We start from the raw sequence: 13,518 nt of genomic DNA, 5'->3' as shown, positions 1-13,518 counted from the left end.
ACTTACATACAGTGCATACAGTCTTCTTGTGGAGGGAGCTCTGGACTAGAGTATGGTCTCTACGACCTCGGGCGAGAGACCAGAATCTATGAGCTGGACCCCCTCACGGACAGTAGCTTCCAAGCTGCCAGAAAATCTACTAAGGGAACCATGCAGTCTCTCGAAACTGGCCTCTGGTTTTGATCGAACAGCCACTTCAGTGCCCTGGGAAACAACCGAAGTGACTGTTCTACAACCCTCCTCAGAGGATCGTTGGGAAATGCAGGCACCTCGGTGCCCTGAAGCGGTGACCCGGCAGGGAACAACTGAACTGGCAGCACTGCGACCCTCCTCAGAGAGTCGCCACCCCCAGAGTGTGTCAGAGAGAAAAGGGCACCGTTTTTTGATGAGGCGGAAACCGTTTCTTTCCGGAGGGGACTACCCTCAAATGTCTGACGGCCTCTGCGTCAGGACTTCTTCTTAGTCAAAGCCTTCTTGGAGATAATGACAGTCCTCAGATCTTGTCTAGCTTTAGATGGCTTCGACTGTGACCGCCACCCAGACCCCCCTGAATGTGGAGGAGCTGAGTGGCGACGCTTTGCTTTTGTTGCACTCTGTGCTGTGAGGAGCTCGTAGACGGCTGAGACTGCTCCCGTCCAGCAGTCTCTGGGACATTAGATCTGTGAGGAAGAAGCTTCTGAAACGTCGTTGATTGTTTCTTCACCTCCTGAAACCTCTCGACAACCTTGTTAACTGAGTCACCGAAGAGGCCAGAAGGCGAGAGCGGAGCATCCAAAAGAACAGATCTATCCCTATCTTTCATATCGGAGAGATTTAGCCAAACATGCCTCTCCGTGGCCACCAGTTCTGCCATAGACCAGCCTACTGATTTGGCCGTCTCCTTGGTGGCCCGAAGAGACAAATCTGTTGCAATGCTTGCAAAATGGACAGAGTATGTAAGCAAGCTGCAGCCTGACCTGCTTCCGAATATGCTTTACCCACCAGTGTTAAAATGGCTTTTAATGGCTTGGTGGGTAACGTCAGGGCTTTTAGTGACGATGCTGACTCAGGAGAGAGATAGCTCGCAAGAGTATCTTCAGCCCAAGGCATCGTCACATAACCATGTTGTTTTAATCCCATAATATTGCTGTAGTTAGATGTTTGAGGGTTAAACACACAATATGGCACTTCATTGTGGAGGTTTGGAAAAAACAGCAGTCCCCGACGAGGAGGCTGTGATCTATATTGTAGAAATCTTTCATCTAGTAAACTTTTCTTTTGAACTTCCTGTTTCTCGGCTGGCCACTAGATATTTAGTTTAGCGACAGCATGAGTCACAACCTCCATAAGCTCCTCATAAGCAGGTGTATGAGGTGGTGAATCCTCAAAATCCCCTGCATTAATGCTTACAACATCCAGATTCTCAGAACTGGATAATTATAGCACTGGTACCTCGCCTCGGGGAGAAGAAACCGCAGTGCGTGCTTGGGCATGCTCAACTCACAGACAAGCTACACACAGCTTGTGTTTGTCCCCACACTTAAGGAAACGAGGGCAAGGGACAGCACACTGTTTAAACTGGTGCTTGTTCATCATGATATATATATATAATGGGACTTTTCCTGTTTAAATAAAGGTTATATATATATATATATATATATATATATATATATATATATATATAGTGATTGTTAAACAACACCAAATAGACAGAGAGAGTATCACAGAGAGTGCTTGCTGAAGACAGAAACTAGCGCGGTCTGTTTTCAGGTGTGCTTTATAGTTTCCTGGACTGTGATGTCTCGTCACCCCTTATGAAAAAGAAGTATACTTCAAGTTCATTTTAAGAAGTATACTTAAGTAATGTTCAAGTATATTTTTAAGTATACTTTATGTAGTAAGTTACTAATATCAATGTGTACTTGTAGTAAACTTGTAAGTGTTCTATTTTAATACCGTTTGGGACTAAATTGGCCCACTTTTAGTAAATAAAAGTATATGTTGAAGTGTACTATAAGTGTAACAGTAGTAAACTTTAAGTACACAACTAGGTTTCTCATTTGTAATGCATCTGTACTAGAAGTGAACTTATAAGTATACTAGTAGTTTACTATTTTAATACAAGTAGTACATTTTTTAGTTTATGAAAGTAACATACTGAAGTGTACTCTCAGTAAACTACTAGTTTAGTAGTTTATACTGCAAGTGTACTTGTAAGTTTTCTTTAAGTGAGCATAACATTATACTTATTGTTTACTATTTATATATTATTTTTGCACTACTATGTTCAAATGTAGATATTATTTTTTATACTTGAAAAATACCTTTAACTGTACTTTAATTTAAAAAAACATTTTATTAGCTTCATGCATCCTTTTTTCATCAACACTTGAATGTTGGTACGTTTCTTTATGAAACTTACCAACATTCAAGTGTTGATGAAAAAAGGATGCATGAAGCTAATAAAATTCAAAGGCGTAGTCTTTGACAAAAATGAGATTTTCGCAACATTTTAAACAAAAAAGTTGAGAAAATCTCATTTTTGTCAAAGACTACGCCTTGATCAGATTCAGAAATGTGATCAAAACACAGATGGAGTAGTTTGAGTCCAACACCCCCAAAGCTTCACAGTCGTTTTCTTTTAATGTGTTACGCTTCATTTCATTTGGAAACATTAAGCAGTTTTGATTTACAAGCTGTTTAATGTTTGATGATCACGTTATTTTACATTTGAGTGAGCAATCTTCTATCACTTGTTTCAACTTCTTCTTCTCCTGTGTTTTGATCCGGAGATTCTGTACTAGAAGATGTGTAATAGCGCCCCCTACTGTATAACAGTGAAAACATGGATAGCTGGAAAATTCAGTCAATGGTGGGGAAAGAGTAGCCTGGAAATCCAGACCTAAATCTAAAAGATTAATGGTCTGTCGTCGACTAATGAAAATCGGCCAGCTCGAGGGGCGGCACCAAGCATGCATTTAAAAATCTCACTGCACGCAATTGGATAACACTCTTACCGTATCCGGTCGGCAAAAACGTCCTTCTTGCAAAGGAAGGATTTGAGTGCCGTCTTCTGTTCCTCTTTTAGATAAAAAGCCAAGTCTAACTCATTCATTGTAGCGGCCAAAGCCGTTTCAAACAACTGGTATTCATCCATAGCCATCTTGCAATGTTTACTAATGACTTTGACGTCACATCGCTGTCGTCATCTGTTTAGCTCGCCTCTGGCCCGCCTATATCAGATAACCTGCTGTGATTGGTGCAGCTCAGATCGAGGGGCATATGTAACTCGCTGAGCAAATTCAACTTGTGCTCTCGAACTCTGGATTACCAGGGTACAACTCACCCATCCTTCAAACACATTCTTTGACATTACATTCACTGCATGTGCAACTGTCAAAACCCATAAATGGCATGTTACTTAACAATTAGTTAATAGTCATGTGCCTCAACAAGTCATAACATGATACATTTGCAAATCATTAGTTAATGATTAATTAAAGCAGACAACTGGAAGTTTAAGTAAATTGCGTTGACCAATTGTGGTTAACACATTCATTTACACTTTTAGTTAATAAAATATGTAATTAATAAATTAATTTATGTTTATAAAACGCTATCTCACGACCAATTCGTACAAATTTGTATGAGTGATTAAAAAGTGGCTAATTCGTACAAATTCATACGAATGTGAATTCGTACGATTTGTCTAAACCCACGTGATGGTTAGGTTTAGGACAGGGTTCCGTCATTCGTACGAATTCATACTAATTAGCCACCTTGTAAAATTCGTACGAATTGTCGTGAGATCGGGTTAAAAAGATCACACAGTTTGGTGAATGTGTTGGTGAGATCAGATGTACATTTATTTTGTAATAGATATTTTGGTCTTGACATATACATCAGTTGGCAAAGCATGATTCTTGTTTTTATTTTACATTACATTACATTACAAAACAGTAACATATACAACAAAAAGGGCAATTACAATGAATGCCTGAAGAGTTTCAAGAAATAAACAGAATCAAAACTCCAGAGTAAGTGGTTAATTTACAAAGAGAAATATAGTTTATCCAAGGTCATAGAGAACCAGAAAAACAACATGCAAACAGTTGCTCATCAAAAATTAAATATTTCAAAACCCAGTAATTTAATCACATATTACAAACTCAATGTAAAAAAGAAAGAAAGTACATTTGACCTCATTTACCTCACTGTTTTCTGATAAGAGAAATCCTCTGCTGTAATGTGAGAGTTTCTAGCCCTGAAATCATCAGATCTACAGTAGACAATCCCAGAATATGAAAACTTCTATAATTCAGAATTCACTGCTTTCAAAGACTGAACACTTTCTGCAGGATTTTATACATCATTAAATGCACACATTTAAAGATTTCAGTTTAGAGTATTATTGATAATACCAGACAGATCAGTTCAATCATTCAACTAATTTGTTAATATATTCTTTGGCATGTTTAATTTCTTTCAGATTCTCCTGAAATTGATCAGCTGTTTTTCTCATCTGAGGAATCAGTTGTGACTCATTTTTTTTATTGATTCTGTAATCATCAAGCTCTAGTAATAGAGTATCGATTCTGCCTTTTAGTTCCTCATGCAGTTTGAGAGGTTTGTCAATTCTCCCCATGTCCGCGGATCTCACGCTTTTCAGTATTTCATTATTTTGAACAGCATCCTTCTTCATCTGCTGAATCTCTTTTACTGTGTTATAAATTGCTCTCATATGTTTAATCATTGGGTTGGTTGAAGTCAAACCCAAACCCAGTATGTCTGCGATTCCTTTTGCTGATTCTGTTTTAGTGATGTTGTTCATTTTATCAGTGAGAGTTAGATGATTTTTCTGAAATTCTGAGTTCAGTTCCTCAACACTTTCTTGCAATTCCTTACAAAGAGCTTCAGGGTTCCTGAAATATCAAAACATTTTTCATAAGTAGACAGCACTGGATATTTGTTTTGTCTGTTTTATGGTTTAACAGCCAAATGGCACATATTATATTAAGCATTATGCACATTGTAATTGTCATGCTGTACTTTTGCACTATAGCAAACTAACAACACTATAAAACATTAACATTAGTTAATTCATTGGCTAATAGAGGCTGTGTTCTAGTTCCCTTTCAAGGGAACTCGAGCTGCGTCGAGACGCGGTGGGAACGCCCTGCGTGATTGCGTCGTGAAGCACGTGTATAATCAGTCCAATGGAAAGAAGAGACGTCATTCGTGACGGCACCGACCAGGAAGCTATAAATCACCCACGAGATCAGATTGCGCTAGCTTCTGTGCCTTCAGCAAGCGCTCTCTGTATATCTGTCCCTGTCATATTTATTGTTGTCTGTCAAGCTCAATATATATCTATTATTATGGCGAATAAGCAAGAATACAGGCGTTGTGTTGTTCCCTGCCCTCGTTACATCACGGGTGGGGACACACATCTGCTTTGTGTTTTTTGTTTGGGAGTGGAGCATGCCCAGTCAGTTCTCGAGGGAGCTGACTGTGAGCATTGCGTAAAGCTGTCCTTGCGGACGCTCCACTCTCGCCGGGCGTTCTTTGAGGAGGACGGTTCGGTTCGCGCTCCCCGAGGTGCGGGTCCCGCTGCTGCCGAGGCACAGCGGAGGCTTTCATCTTGGGGTTCGCATATGGATTTAGTAGCGGGGTTTGAGACGGGCCCAGCCCTTTCTCAACCTTTACCTGCTGAATCCGGTGCTTCAGCCCAGGAAGGAGCCCGCGCTGAGGTGTCGAGATCGTGGATTAAACCAGCTTCTTTCAGAGTGCACAATCCACAAACACATAACTATAGTAATATTAAAGATATTTCACACTATGGTTATTTGACAATGCCTCCGGCGGAAAAGACGCTTGCGAGCCATCTCTCCCCCGAGTCATCGTCATCACTGAAAGCCCCGACGTTACCCACTAAGCCATTAAAAGCTACATCTATGATGGTGGGTAAAGCATATGCCAACAAGGTTACAGTTAAGTAACCGGAGACGTTCCCTTTCGAAAGCTACAATCGATGCTGCGCTGCTCAGCGCATTGGGAACGAGAATACCCACGCCGCTGTGCTTGAACATGTCTGGACTCCCACGGTTGTGCAGGTGTGTTTCACAAGAACGTAAGAAGGTCTAGACATTAGCTTGCGGTGTCGACTCAAGGACATGAGAGCCCGGAGTGGCATGAACATCCAAACTATAAAATCTTATAAATGTGTGCGGAGAGGACAAACCTGCCGCATCACAAACATATTGTAAAGGGGCCCCCCTTGCCAAAGCACTAGAAGAGGCGACCCCCCTGGTGGAGTGAGCTCTAAGACCTATAGGCGAAGCTTGCCCGTGCGCCTCATAAGCAAGAGCGATAGCATCCCTGACCCAATGAGACATAGTCTGCTTGGTAGCATCTCCTCCTCTGTTGCTGCCCCGATAACAGACGAACAGTTGCTCTGACTTACGCCACTGGCTAGTGCGGTGGATGGTAGCCTGAAGAGCACGGACTGGACACAGTCTGTGAGATCTCTCCTGCTCCGGCGTTGTGAACGGTGGAGGACAGAAGGCCTCTAGAATGACCGGATGTACAGCCGAAAATGGAACCTTAGGCAGGTAATCAGGATGAGGATGCAAAATCACTTTCACCATTCCTGGGGCAAAGTCTAAGCAGGATGGAGAAATAGACAGAGCCTGCATATCCCCAATTCTCTTCAAAGAAGTTATTGCCATAAGAAAAACCATTTTTAGAGTCAGAAGTTTATCAGACGCTGATTCTATAGGTTCAAAGGGGGTTTCAACCAGACCCTCGAGAACTATAGCTAAGTCCCAAGAAGGGATCTTGGTTTTAACTGGAGGCCTCAGTCGCCTGGCCCCACGAAGGAAGCGAGAGAGCAGAGGGTGTCTCCCAAGTGGCGCCCCGTCACCACCTTTCAAAAACACCCCATTTACCGGCATAACTTTGTCTAGTGGAGGGAGCCCTAGCACTTAGAATGGTCTCAATAATGGCAGACGAAAGCCCAGTGTCCCTCAGTTGGTTCCCATCAGGGGCCAAACGTGAAGATTCCACAGGTCGGGCCTGGGATGGAATATCGTGCCCTCCGCCTGAGACAGAGGTCCCTCCTCTCCGGAATCGCCCATGGCGAGCCGTCGAGTAGAGATATTATCTCCGAGAACCACACTCTGTTCGGCCAACGTGGCGCTATCAGCAAGAGGCAAGACCCTTGTTGGCGAACTCTGGCTAGAACTCCCGGGAGCAGAGAAACTGGAGGAAACGCATACAGGTGCATCTTGGGCCATGTGTGTGCCATCGCATTCAGACCCAGGGGAGCTGGGTGACTCAGAGAGAAGTAGAGGGGACATTGCGCTGTCTGTTGTGAGGCGAAGAGGTCCACCTCCGCTTTGTAAAATTTGGTCCAAATCTGTTTCACTACTTCCGGGTGGAGTTTCCATTCCCCCGTCGGTAGTGTCTGTCTGGACAGTAAATCTGCTCCCACATTCAAGTGCCCTGGAATGTATACTGCCCTGAGTGACAGGAACTTGTCCTGGGCCCAGAGAAAAATCTGCCTCGCTATTCTGTTCAGATTGCGTGAGCGCAGACCTCCTTGGTGATTTATATAAGAGACTGCTGCTGTGTTGTCCACCCGCACTAGGACATGACAGCCCCTCAATTGATGGAGAAAATATTTCAGAGCCAGAAATACGGCCACCAGCTCGAGGCAATTGATGTGCCAATCTAGCTGATGGCCCTCCCATTTGCCTTTGAGGATTGGCTCTTGGATGAAATCCTCTGGCTTTTAGCCACAACTGAAACGGCCTCATGTGCAACAGCCCCAGAGGAATCACCGTGGAGGCTGATGTCATGAGACCCAACATTCTTTGATACTGATGAACAGTACGAACTTTGCCTAGCTTGACTTTGGTCATGGTCTGCCGAATGGTCTCGATTCGAGCGGGAGACATTTGTGCCCGCATCGTAACCGAATCCCAAACGATCCCGAGATAAATCGTTCTCTGAGCAGGAAAAAGAACACTTTTCTTGGTGTTGAGTTTCAGCCCTAGAGAAACCTAGATGAGCTAACACGATGTCTCTGTGTTGAAGCGCCATCTCTCATGATTGTGCTAGAATTAACCAATCGTCGATATAATTTAAAATGCGAATGCCCCGGAGTCGCATTGGAGCCAGTGCTGCATCCATGCATTTTGTGTATGTGCGGGGTGACAGTGCTAGACCAAATGGAAGAACCCGAAATTGGTACGCTTCGCCCCCGAAAGCGAACCTCAGGAATTTCCTATGTTGTGGCAATATTTCTATGTGAAAATATGCGTCCTTCAGATCGATCATGACGAACCAATCGCGATATTGAATTTGCGACACGACCATCTTGACGGTTAACATCTTGAACTTGAGCGCTTTGACTGTACGGTTTAAGCCTCGAAGATCTAAGATTGGACGCAACCCCCCCATCCTTTTTGGGTACTAGGAAGTATCTTCTGTAATAACCTGACTCCCTCTCTGGAAGAGGAACATGTTCTATGGCCTCTTTGCTCAGAAGAGTTTGCAGCTCTTGCGACAGTACATGCATCTGCTCTGGTTTCACGGTAGTGAAAATCACGCCGTTGAAACGCGGAGGACGACGAATAAATTGGATTCTGTATCCTAACTGTACTGTGCTTAATACCCACGCAGAAACGCCTGGCAGAAGTTTCCACGCTGCCAGACTTTCTGAGAGTGGTATTAATTTTAATACTTCCTTTTGAGGGGATGTTAGATGTCCCGTGTCCGGAATGACAGCCGGAAACGACGGAACATCTAACATTTCGCTGGAAACCGCTGCCCCCCGAGGCACGAGAGGTGGCGGGGATGGAGTGGTTTTGTGAGGGTAGCGGGAAGGGACGAATAGTTCTTGAACGCGCCCCATTCCGCGGGGGACTACCCCCACTAGATTGGGTGCCAGACCATCAGGACTTCTTCTTTCTATTAATAATAGTCCTGAGGTCTGGCTTGGGAGGATGCTGAGCGCGGCGAACCTGTCCCCAATCCCTGCGAGGGGGAGCACGGTCCGCTACGCTCTGCTTCTTAACCTCCCTGGCTTTTGAAGGACCGGGGCGGGGCTGGGTGGCAGTCGGCCCCTCCCCTTGAGTGCGGCGAGGAAGAAACTGAACGAACGCTTCCTCATGTTTCTTAACCTCCTTAAAGCGTGTGACAACGGTGTTAACCGAGTCACCAAACAGCCCAGATGGAGAAATAGGAGAGTCGATAAGAAACAGCCGATCTTTCTCTTTAATCCCTGTCAGATTAAGCCACAGATGCCTCTCCGTGCTGACTAAAGCAGACATAGAACGGCCGATGGCACGGGCCGTCTGCTTGGTCACACGGAGAGACAAATCTGTGGCACGGCGAAGTTCAGTAAAAGATTCCTCGTCGATCGTACTGCCCGCACTCAAGTCCTTCAACAGGTCAGCCTGGTACGCCTGTAACACTGCCATAGTGTGCAGCGCAGCACCAGCCTGACCTGCAGCTTGATAAGCTTTTCCCACTAAAGATGATGTAATACGACAGGGCTTAGAGGGGAGGGTAGGTTTCTTAATCGAAGATGCCGATTCGGGTGAGAGATAGCTCGCAAGCGTCTCTTCAACCCGAGGGATCTCCGTATACCCCCGCGCTTTCGCACCCACAATAGTTGAAAAAGTCGACGTCGAGGGCACAAAAACGCGAGAAGTATATGGTTTACTCCATGACTTAGACAGCTCATCATGGAGGTCCTCGAAAAAGGGGAGAGACTGATGTAATGTCCTCTCCCCCCTGCCACCGGACAGAAACCTATCCTCAAGCTTACTGGGTTTGGGGGTCTCTTGGTCGCGTGGCCAGTCAAGCTGTAACCTGGCCACCGCGCGAGTCACCACTTCTAGCAATTCCTCGACAGATCTCTTTTCGCGAGAGGAATGCTCAGAGGTTGGCTGCTCGTTATGATCTGACGAACCAAGAGATATATCATCCCCCTCGTGAACCGAAGAAGCACCGGAGCGCGCTTTGCATGAGAAGGGATGTTAGGATCTGGTGACGCAGCAAGCGAAAGGGACGGACCCGTCTCTTGCTCGTCATGCAGATCCATGCGAGAGCCCCACGATGGTAATGCGGGTGCGGACTGGAAATAGTTCAGACGGGAGCAAAGCATCTTAACTGTGAGCTGGTCACAATGCTCGCACCCACCCTTCTCTATAGCCAGTACCGCGTGCTCTTCCCCCAAACACACAAAGCAATAATCGTGTGTATCCAGCTCAGACATGGGACGGGAGCATGGAGGAACACAGCGCTTATTGCTTTGTTGACTCATTTCACTTCTTTTTTTTACTTTTTAAACTCTATGATGTAGCGAGAGAGAAAAAGATTTTGGAAATGAGAAAATGAAATTCTGCACACTGCCTGTAGCAAACTAACTCCTAACAACAGATCTGTATCAGAACAAAGGTAGAGAGAGTTTTGACGCACACACTGCACAGTAATGGTCTGAAGACAAAAGACCTGACGATGCACCTGTGGCTCATCTACTTATAACCTCGTGTCTTGGGGGCGTGCCGTTGACGTCACCAACCGAGGCTATATTACCTCTGGGTCAATTCCATCGACGTGTTATACACAATATTCACAGCTGGTCACGATAAAATATGTTCCCAATGTGCTGAGCAGCGCAGCATCGATTGTAGCTTTCGAAAGGGAACCTGAGACGTTTTTATGTCCTTCTCTTGTTTTAAGTAAAAACTCACTTCATTTTGATTTATTTATTTTGTTGTTGTTGAGAAAACAAGATATAATTTATTATTTCATTTAATTCTCTAGCAAATGCTAGTTTTTTTTTTTTTTGCAGTGTATAAAGTTAATAAAGTTAAAGTTAAAGCTTTGAACAAGAAACACTTACTGAGACATCTCGTCTGGTCGATTCACTTCACCTGTATCAGACATTAAGCATTTTCACAGATTACTCTAATAATTCATAACTACAAAATATATATATAGTGCTGCGATAGAATATGTTATAATGTGTTTGTATTTATTGTAGTTGAATGTCACTTTCTTTGTTCTGCATTGGATCTATGTAATATATATATATATATATATATATATATATATATATATATATATATATATATATGTAATATATATATATATATATATATATATATATATATATATATATATATATATATATCACTGCTTGTACACTTGATGTACATGTCAATGACATGACAATAAAGTAAAGTAAATCTCATCAATGTTAGAAAATTAAAGAATTTCAATGTAATTAATCCATGATGCAAAGATAAAAGCCATGACTCATAAACTGCTAAATGAAATGGAGACTCACGCTGGACTGAAGGATGATGTCAAACACTGTGATCAGAGACACTGCTTGATAAGGTCACCAGTCTGTGTGTGTGTTCAGATCTGTCAAACACACTGAGAAAAATCACCATGAGAAAAACATCTACAATTCAAAAGTTATTAATCTTTATTTCACCTGCTGAAGCAACAAGATGTGACAAGCAACGGCACACCTACTGTACATGAGCCAACGAGCCTTCAACACACATCATCTCACACCCTGATGAAGACTCATTGGCCCAGCATGTAGGAGTGACGTTGCTTGTCGCCTGTTTTTAAAATCTAAGCCATGAAAGAATAAAGTTTTTATTTTATTTTATATATTTTCTAAAATTACTCGAGTGCCTTGGATTGTTTTTTCTTAAGAGTGGAACCATCCCTAAACCCAAAGAGCACCGAGATACTGAAGTTACACAGCACTTCTTTATTTAAAACCACACACTGTCTGTACGGTTTTCTTTCCAAATCATTTGTTGTTTTTGAAAAGATCCTATTAGTTTATCTCTTTGAATTAAAATGTTTATTTTGAACTAATCAAATAACTAAATTAATTCATGCAGAAAAATGTGTGAGATTTAGTCAGATTTATTGAAGTTGCATCATTTCTAAAAACTACACTAGTGAAATAAATAAATAACTAAAATATACAATCATCTGAATGTAATAGGAATATAATCATAATTTGCTATAAATAAAGAAGTATGAATATTCTTGCCCACCTGGAGTGAGTGAAGAGCGTCTGAAGAGGGATTCGCTCTGACTGAAATACTGATCATATTTATATGATCCGTTTATTTATTTATTTTCCCGAGAGTTTCGTTTCAGTATGAGTTTACAAGGAACAAAAGACTTTCACATCTCTATATGGTCAACTATTGTGAAACTATCCGGTTCCTCTTTTGCCTTTGGGTGGTTGTCTGGAAACTGTTTATTTTCTCTTTCACTGTATGCCAAGTTTTCCCAGAAACACTGCTTTTCCAGCAAACTCCTTCAGTGTGTCCTGAAATATCCTGGGCTGCGTTTCCCAAAAGCATCGTAAGCCTAAGTAGATCGTAAAACGATCGTACGATTGATCTTAATATTACGGTCTGTTTACCAATAACATCGTAACTTAAGGCACTTAAAAATCGTCGTAGATCTACGAGTGCTCTGGAGTAATAGTAAATCCCCAAGTGCATCGTACACTCTCAGAAAAAAAGGTACAAAAGCTGTCACTGGGACAGTACCCTTCAAAAGGGTTCTAATATGTACCATAGGTACTAATATGCACACTTTTGGTACCAAAATGTACCTTTGAGGGACTAATATGCACTCTTTAGGTACAAAGGTGTTCCTTTTGAAAAGGTACTGCCACAGAGACAGCTTTTGTAGCTTTTTTTCTGAGAGTGTAAGAAGACAGATCACTTTCTTTTTAATGTGTATAAATAACTAAAATATACAATCATCTGAATGTAATAGGAATATAATCATAATTGGCTATTAATAAAGAAGTATGAATATTCTTGCCCACCTGGAGTGAGTGAAGAGCGTCTGAAGAGGGATTCGCTCTGACTGAAATACTGCTCATATTTATATGCTCCGTTTATTTTCCCGTTTATGAGTTTCGTTTCAAAATGGGAACAACATTTACATATTGCAAAACTGTCAGGTTCTTTCTGGGTTGATTCTCTGGAAGCAAGTATCACAACTGAACATCAAATGATAAAAGAAGGAAGACAAATATCGAGCACAATTTGGCGTTTGTGAAACCTGTTGAGAACTCTTAGAAGATTTCGAGTATTATTTAGGTTTCTGTTTATGATATCGGAGAAGAAAGTCTGTCTAGCTTTGCCTAGTTCCATATTGAAAGCACGAATGGTGTCTCTATAGATGTTATAGTGGATTACAAGTTTTGTCTTTCGCCACATGCGCTCTGATTTTCTGCATTGTCTTTTCATAATTTGCACTGCTGTTGAGTTTCTCCAAGGTGCTTTTTGTTTACCATTCTTCCTGACTTTCACAGGAGCAATATCATCAATTACATTTTTAACCTTCGAGTTAAAAGAATCAAGGAGAGAATCAACCGAGTCAGCAGATATGCTCGGTCTTAGGGATATGGCCTTCATAAATAGTACACTAGTGTTCTCATTTAGGCATCTCTTCTTGACAGACACAGATCTA

General features: G+C 42.4%; 1 long non-coding RNA gene across 1 annotated transcript; it reads right to left on the bottom strand.

Moving 5' to 3' along the window:
* Positions 1-3,816: 3,816 nt before the first annotated feature.
* On the bottom strand, positions 3,817-12,547 carry LOC307156542. The gene is made up of 4 exons (XR_013820733.1): positions 12,078-12,547; positions 11,342-11,433; positions 10,895-10,925; positions 3,817-4,901 (listed from the first exon to the last, which is right to left on the bottom strand). It is a non-coding gene; the product is annotated as an uncharacterized lncRNA (long non-coding RNA).
* Between the last annotated feature and the right edge of the window lie 971 nt (positions 12,548-13,518).

This window comes from Squalius cephalus (assembly GCF_949319135.1).
Source record: "Squalius cephalus genome assembly, chromosome: 3".
NCBI classification, from domain to species: domain Eukaryota; kingdom Metazoa; phylum Chordata; class Actinopteri; order Cypriniformes; family Leuciscidae; genus Squalius; species Squalius cephalus.
The sequence above is the reverse complement of the archived record's forward strand: the minus strand, read 5'-3'. Positions and strand labels throughout refer to the sequence as shown.